Source organism: Pteropus alecto, unplaced genomic scaffold (assembly GCF_000325575.1).
Source record: "Pteropus alecto unplaced genomic scaffold, ASM32557v1 scaffold239, whole genome shotgun sequence".
Lineage (NCBI taxonomy): Eukaryota > Metazoa > Chordata > Mammalia > Chiroptera > Pteropodidae > Pteropus > Pteropus alecto.
The window spans coordinates 7,691,351-7,700,354 of NW_006494613.1; the positions used below are offsets into that span (position 1 = coordinate 7,691,351).

The 9,004-nt window shown below is 36.3% G+C and overlaps 1 pseudogene; it reads right to left on the reverse strand.

Moving 5' to 3' along the window:
- Positions 1–752: 752 nt before the first annotated feature.
- Positions 753–9,004, reverse strand: part of LOC102889465 — an 8,930-nt pseudogene continuing 678 nt past the window's right edge.

The window sequence follows — 9,004 nt, forward strand, 5'->3', positions numbered from 1 at the left end:
GTCTCAGCATATGTAACATATATTAGCACTCTCCATTATGTTCTATTTGTTTATTTATCTATTGCTGCAACGATGCTAGATTATCCTAATAAATATTTATACTCGTTTATATTTTATATTTTTTAGACAGAAGAGAAGAAAGAACAAAAGCTCCTAAGATTTCAAACTAAAGAAGGCCATGTTTTTATGAAAGAAGTTGAGAACATATCGGAGATGCAAATATAAGAACAATACACCATTACAGTATATTAAAAATATATATAGCTTAATTCTATTGCATCATCATATAATTTTGTAAAATGAGATAATCTACATGTCCTATTATCTTTATTGATGTTATTCCTTAAATAATTAAAAATAATAATTCTTATCAATAATAATTATTTTCCATAATTTCATCACAAAAGGTTTGTCTTATTTACACTTATAAAGTGAATAATAATATATTCAGTAATATATATGATTATAAAGAATTGATACTGAATAATAATAGTTTGTTCAATAAATGAATAAATCAATAATTTTAGTTCATGAATTTGGAAAGTAACACAAAATGTTTTTATATTCTTGGTTTAATGTTAAAGTGAATGTCACCATATTTTCCTTCAATAATTTTCATTATTACAATTTTCTTAACATGTTACTTAATATTCAAATAAGATTTCCAAACATGAAAGTGAATTTTTTTTCAAAGCTATTTAATTTTCATCAACCTTATTTTCATTTTGTTTAAGAGTTCATGGAAGAACAGATTAAGACCACTCAGTGGTTGTTCCTACCCATTCAGCAGGCCTGAGCAGTGAGAGCTGCAGACCAGTCTTCAGTGATGAGCTGAGCACCCCAGTCTTCAGTAGGGAACTGCTGAATAGGCACAGAAGACATGTGAACACCTTCGGACCAGTCTCCAACCTCGGGTTGAGCAGCAGTGAACTCAGGAGCTGGAGCCATCCATTCACAATGAAATTTCTTCTTAGTCACAGCCTTTTCAGCAGTGGCCTGCTCTTCCTTTTCAATTTCTTCAAGATCTCTGTAGAAGGAGAGATCAGGCATGACCTCCTATGGATGTTCACAGGAGATCATGCCATGTGTGCACAGAAGTTCCTGGGCCAGCATTCACCACATCAGACCCACTGAGAAAGCACCCTTGTTTTTGCAAGAAATGGCTGTGCCCACATATCACAGAGTCTGTGTTACACAGAGCAATGATTGGCAGATTAACATAAGATGCCTTTGTGAAAGACTGGTGGTCAGTCCTGGGGTCTGTAACACCAGAAGTCTCAGCTCTTGGAAGGCTGCCTGGATCGGGTTAGTGAAGTTCTCAGGAATGAAGTGGCCAGAAATAGGAGTGGCTCCCGTGGAAGTAGCAAATTTCAGCATTGCTTGGTGGCCAGTATTCCTGGATGACATGATACTGACATCAGCCAGGTTTTCAATAGCAACAATGGCACAAGCTGCCAGCAGAAGCTTCTTCCAAGTTCCCTTCAGATTTATGATGTAGATACTATCACTTTTCCTTTTATAGATGTACTGTCCCATTTTGAAGTAAAGGTTGGTGCCACTTAAATTGGTTTCTGATACAAGAAATTGGAGGACATTCTCCTTCATTTGTAGGATATTAAGGGCTCTGGACACTGTGAAAGTTTTTCAAGTTACTTGAGAATTGAAGACAATACCTTATAGACTCCTCTCTGGTTAGCTCAGAAAAATAAAGCAAATTTGCCATGTAATTCACTAATATACATATCTGTCATTGTCATTTTTAGTCTTGCCAAAGATTTTTTTGAAACATGGCTTTATTTGAATAAAAATTAAAAAGTGACTTGTTAAATATAGATAAGTCAAATACCAATTTTAGACAAATCATCCTTGTTGGATATAAGTATACTGCTTATCATTTGAAGAGTGCTGCTTATTGCAATATAAGCCTTTATTTGGTGATGACCCTAAAACTCTGTATTCAAATGTAATTAACAATTTTTAATGAATAATATATAAGTCAACTTGACTAATTCTATATACTTTAATTTCCATCTTATATAAGTTTATTTTACATAGTTGTATTTGTTTTAAGTCATGTAAATCTCAGAAAAAAATGTAAAAAAAGGTATAATTGGTAGAAAGTCAATATATCCTCTATTAAAAAATGGTGTGTGCATTATACGTATTTGCATTTATATGATTTTATGCATTTACCACACCTCATAGAAGTATATACTAAAGAGTAAAATTTTCTGTATGTAAAGACTCTGGGATATTAAAAGACAAAGATGAGGTGACATTTCTTCAGTATTCAACTGTAAGAAATACTAAAAAAAAAAAATTAACATATTAGTTAAAATCAATGGTCATGAATTACTAAAGCAATAGTTTATTCAAGACCATCTTTTAATCTATTTGGCTCAGCTAAATTTTATTTTTATTTTTATTTTTCCTGTGCCATGCTGGCATCCACTATTCTGGCCAATATTTTGTTTAAAAATGTTACTTCTCAATTCTTTACTGCATCAATGCATACTTTTGATTTGAATTTTAATTTTTCAATGTTTGTTCCTGGCATGCTGTTTCAGTTTTACTACTATTTCCCATTATATATTGGTGATCTGTATAAATAACTGCAAGTAAATTAACTCTGCTAATATCTTCTGGAACATGGTCCCTTAAATTACAACTTGCTAATGAAACACAGTGGATTTGATAAACTCCAGTGCTTCAGGACAGGATAAAATGTGAGATAAATACTTGGGGTGTTTTTATTCTATTCTTTATTTCTTAGGCGTCCTTTCTTTATTGGTTATTTCCTTTCTCCTTCTTTAAAAAAAATGCACAGAAGAAAGTTGTAAATCTGCTGTAGCAACCAGGTAAATATGACATTGCTTGCTATTCCCTGGAGTGTTTCTATGTAAAAGATTTAGTCAAATAATTGTGCACTGATTAAGAATCTAAAAGTAAGATCGTTGTAAATATAAAAGTAGATAAAATAGAAGCATTAATGTGTTCATTATCTGTCTACTAAGCAGGAATTTATATAGTCAACAATGAAGCAAAGATGACTCATAGAAAATGTCATGTGACTGAGTAAACATGAATAAACTGAAATATAAGTTGATCTCTTTCATCATTTTGTAATCCCATTTGAACACACGTTTAGGATTTTAACTCTTCTTAAATAATATTTATACTCATGTATACATTTCTGATATACAAACACAGTTTCAGCCATTTTAGTAACCAAAGACAATTATGTACTTCCCATTCATTTTAGTGTAAAACTATCAAGATAGGACAGACTGTTTAGAGCAAATAACAGGGTGTACTACTATCATTCTACAACATTAACTTAGAGAGGAGAAAATACAGTTATTTAAAAAATCACTACTTTTTTTTAAGCAGTAGAGTATCTTGTGTCCTCGCCTAAGATACATAATTTTGGATTAGTTAGTATGCACTATTACTTATTTTGTGAAAATGAAGCAGAAATATTCTGTTACCAAAGAGAATATCTTATTTAGTCAGCTCCTTCTCCATACTTGTATAATCAATGAAACATATATTCTCTAAATTTGGCTCTAATATATTATGTGATTTATACAGTACTCAAATATATATGTAAATATATAACATAAATATAATAGCGTATGCAAATATATAAACGTTTATTATATAGTGAAGTTTAGCAAAGAAACATATCTTGAACTTTTGCATTTATATTCTAGGTAGTATAGTTTATTCTTCTTGGTTATAAGTTGCACATACATTAATTTTAATTACTTTAATGTATAGAATATTAAATAATCACTTAACTGAAATATGAAGTTACATATTTCAATTAAAATCTGAATCAAAAATTTTAAGAATCTATCACTTGCTTCTTTTTTCTTGCTTTATTTTTTCAGCACAATATGCAAATGAATGTAAATAATATCTGCTTCAAATTAGATGCCTTAAGAGCCACAGGATTGTTTCAAACTGAAGACACTGCTCAAGTCATATTTAAAATCTGAGACTACCATCTGACTTTCTGTGTGTTCTTTCAAACTTGATTAAGTGGTGGACATTTTCTCTATCAGAGACTACCCTTGCCAGACAATAATCCTAAAAACTTCTGAAACAAAAGGATTTGGATTCGTATGGGAACACACACACACATACACACATTCTTCTTTCATAACGATGTGACGAAAAATCACTTCTGTTACAATCTCACGATGTAAGTGAAAACAGACAAACTTTTCTCAAAAGAAGCTGATCTTCATATAGTGAAATAATGAAGCATTGCATTCACCTTGGTAAGGTTCCATGTGATTTTTCCTGATCAATTCCTGAGGAATATAAAGAGTGCAGCAGAGGGGAACAACAGAAACACATAAAGTTATTAATATGTCCTCAGCAAACATACATTTATATCACAGTTGAGTTTTAGTGTATAAAAAGCAGAATGGCACAATAAAGATACAAAAATAATTAAACAATCAATTTAATTGTTATTTAACTGTGTATCTTCATCAGAAATTTAGATAACATTACTTTTCCAGGTAATTATTAAAGACAGAGAAAATAATTTAATGTAATGAAAATGATATATTTTTGAAAAATTCTCCAGTGGAAAAAGAAAGTATCTATTTTGTTTCATTCTTTTTTTATGGCTGAGTAATATTCTATTGTATATATGTACCACCACTTCTTTATCCATTGATCGATGGATACCCACGTTGTCTTCATATCTTGGCTATTGAAAAAGATGTTTCAATAAACATACGGATTCACATGTCCCTTTGAAGTGGTGTCTTGGATTTCTTCACATAAATACCTAGAAGTAGACTTGCTGGGTTTCTCTTTGTCTCTTGTTATAGCTTTTAATTTAAAATTTATTTGATCTGGTGTAAGTATTGCTATCCCAGTATTTTTGTTTGTTTGTTTGTTCTTTTTCATTTTTGTGAAATATCTCTTTTATTTCTTTACTTTTAGTCTGTGTGCCTTTTGATTTGAAGTGAGTCTCTTGTAGGCAGCATAATAAAGGGTCTTATTTTCTTATCCATTCAGCCACCCTATCTTTTGATTAGAGCATTTAATTTTTTCATTTGAAGTAATTGTTGATAGATAAATAATTATTGTCATTATTCATATTTTTGATACATATATTTTTCTTCTTCTTAAAGAAGTCCCTCCAACATTTCCTGTAATACTGGCTTGGTGATGATGAATTCCTTTAGCTTTTCTTGACTGTTTCTAAATGATACCTTGCTGGATAGAGTACTCTTGGTTGCAGGGCCTTGCTTTTCATCACTTTGAGTATTTCATGCCAATCCTTTTGGCCTGCAAAGTTTCTGTTGAGAAATCAGTTAACAAGTTTATGAGAGCTCCCTTGTAGGTAACTAATTACTTTTCTCTTGCTGCTTTTAAGATTCTCTGTCTTCATCCTTTGGCATTTTAATTATGACTTGTCTCGGTGTGGGCTTCTTTGATTAAAGTTTAAAGAAGCCCACACCGAGACAAGTCATAATTAAAATGCCAAAGGATGAAGACAGAGAATCTTAAAAGCAGCAAGAGCTTGTATGTCTATTTACTTCATCAGGTTAGAGAAGTTTTCCATCATTATTTCTTCAAATAGGTTTTTAATGCCTTGCTCTCTCTCTTCTCTTTCTGGTAACTCTATGATGTGAATGTTAATATGCTTCATGTTGTCCTTTTTTGCTGTTCTGATTAGGTATTTGCTGCTATCTTATCTTCTAAATTACTGATTCTATTCTCTGCTGCATCTAATCTACTATTGATTCCCTCTAATGTATTCTTTATTTCTGACTGGTTCTTTTTTTATGTTTCTATCTCTATTTTTATGTTTCCTATCTCTTTTTTTAAGTTCTCACTGAGATTATTGTTTAGAACTCTGCTTATGATATATTGCTTATTTCCATTTTGTTTAGTACTTTTTCTGGAGCTTTGTTTTGTTATTTCACTTGGGATGTGTCTTTTTCCTTGCCATCGCCCCACCCCCCATTTTAGCTGCATTCTTGTTTTTGTTTCTGTGTATCAGGTAGAGTTGCTATGTCTCCTGGTTTTATTAGAGAGTCCTTATGTAGTAGGTGTCCTGGGGGGCTCAGTCACACAGTCTCCTTGGTCAACTAAGCCAGGTGCCAGAGGTGTGTCTCATGAAGTTGTGTATAAGCCCCTGTTGTCCTTAAGCCTTAGTTGCTGTTTGCACATCAATGGCGGGGATTAACCTTCAGAACGATTGGCTGTTAGACTGACTGTAATTATAGTGGAGGAGCTGTTGTGCAGGGGATAACCCTATGAAGCAATATTCAAGTTAGCAGAGCTCTAGTGCCTGCCCAGTCTTCTCTTTGTGTGTGTCTTTTTGTAGAGGTGGTTGGTGGTGCTCTTGTGTGGTCTGAAGCTGGCCATTGGGTACGTTGGTTCTGGGGCCTCTTGGGAGGGACTCTGTTGCAGGTGAGGTTCAGCTACTGCTTGTGTACTACCCAGAGCCACTTGGTAGGAGCTACAAAGTGATCTACAGATGGTTGCTTCTCATGCTGGGTTTGGATTTTCCTGAACTTGGAATCGAGGCTGGCTGCAGCTAGTGTGGTCTTGAGGCTGTTAACTAAGATGTATAGGGCAGCATACTGAGGCCAGCTGCTGCTTGTTTGGGATTGAACCTTTGAGAGATTTTAGGAAAGTCCTCAACATGAGCCAAGACTGGCTGTTTGTATATAAAAGCCACTGGAAGCATTTTGGGTGGGTCCACAAGTGGGTGGGGCGGGGTCTCAGAGAATCATGGGGACAGAACAAACAATGTTAGGCAGATTGACTCAGATATGATGGCTGCCTGAATCTTTATGCAGGTTTGGGGGAGAGCTCAACAATGGAACAGTGGGTTCTGCTAGTACTTCTATTTGGGAGAAAGCTGCCCCTCCAGCCCTCACCCTGTGAGGAGCCAGAAAGTTTCTCACTACATGTCCCTGGCACCTTTTGTGCTGCTGTCCCAGAGCAGGAGCTTAGAGTGACTGAGTCCACTTGCGAGTAAGTTCCTGCTCAAACCCATTGAGAGGAATGCCTGAGACTCCCACAGCCCTCATTCTCATTTAGCCGCAATCCCTGATGGTTTTCAGAGCCAGAGGTTATGGGGACTTTTCATGGCACTGGAGCCCTGAGCTGGGACCCCTCGCTCCTCAGGCGGGACATCTGCAGATGAGCTATCCCTCCAGATTTTTAACTGCCACACATGGAGGTGAGACTAGCCCATTCCACTCTCCACCCCTTCTACCAGTCTTGATGTGGCTTCCTCTGTATGTCCATTGTTGTAGGACTGTTCAGCTAGACTTCAGGAGATTTGCAATGATGATTAGTTAGTAGTTTAGCTCTAATTTTAGTGTGGCAGTAAGAGGAGGCAAGCACAGCATTTACCAACTCCACCATCTAGACTGGAACTCTCTTAGTGTTAAATTTAATAAAATTATATATCTCTGTATTTAAAAATATTTAATTACACAAGATTAAAATGACTTAAATGCTTATTTATTGTTTTTCAAAACTTTTTAATATTGTTAGGTTTCTATAAACTAAATAAAAGGAAAAGTTACCTAGACAAAAAAATCACTTGTTCACAAAAAATAATGTGGATAGTTCAATATTTTAATAATTATTTTATAATTTTTATTTATGGCTTAAATTTCCCACTCCACGTTATACTTGCAGCTGCAAAAAAATGGTCAATCTATAAGAATATATGGTAAAAATTTGAAAAAGATGTGTAATAGTGTTAAGGGTGTTGTTCTGGGCAAAGATATGCTAATGGCCAACTTCTGTAATCTGCTTTCTTGTTTGACGATTAACTAGGGTGTGGTTAATCTGCTTGCTTGTTTGATGTTAACTAGGATGTGGCTAGGTTTTATAAGCTGCCTCTTTTGGGAGCTTGAGGCTGATCTCTTCGAACACTGCATAGTAGAGTCAGTCGTAGGCCGGCTAATAAAGGCTCATAATTCATCTCAATTGGCTCCGTGGGTCTTAGAATTGATCGCGCCACAACATTTGGAGGCCCCAGAGAGATCTCTCCAGAGGGGGAGATCTCCTAAGACCTGCGACCCCGGCCACCTTGGGCGAGGACCTGCCCCGTCCAGAGGACGACCGCTGAGAGATGTTCCTCAGCCCTGGACGCCAAGCGGACTCGCCCAAGAGGGCAGGTGGACAAAAGGTTCAATTCTGTAGCAATTGGAGCAGCTTCACTGGTGAGTCAGACTGCACTAGGATCTGTCTGTCAGTGGGCCCTAAAGAAAACTAGTGAAAGGTTGGACGCAGCAATACTTCCCTAGTTCGGTCAAGGTCTGAGACGTCAGACTTGACTTCAGGTATTCAGGTTTCTGATTCAGGTATTCAGGTTTTTGGGTACGCTAGCGTTTTGTGCTACCTGTAGTTTGTCTTGTCTGTCTGTATCGTGTCTGTCTGTCCGGACTTGTCAAATGTACTGTTACCCTCCTATTGCCTTGGTCTTCATAAGTTTACTCCATATATCGATGTGTGGTATTTTAATTCTTTCCTTAGGTTTGGCCTCTGTGGCCCCGTCCGACTGGACGCTAGGTCAGGGGCTGATCCTAGCCCTGGCTTATTTGGCTTTTGTGGGGCTCTTGCCTGTTTTTACTAACATGGGTCAGGCTTCTTCCTTGAATCGTCTTACCCACCTTCAGTGCCTCCTTAACCATTTTAAGGATTTCAGGAGATGAGCCCAAGCCTACGGAGCTAGTGTCACTCCCTTTGACCTTCAGAGGTTCTGCCAGTTAGATTGTCCCACATTTGGAACAAGGTGGCCAACAGAGGGGTCACTTGACCTGCAAACAGCCTTTTAGGTGCAGGGTATTATCTACAGAAATCCTGGCCACCCTGATCAGGCTCCATATATCGATGTGTGGATCGATATTGTTTCTGATGTCCCCAAGTACTTGAAGGACTGCCGCTGTGGCCAAGAGTCAAAGGCGACTCCCAAGTCCGTCCTTCTCTCCCCACCAAAGGGGCCAAA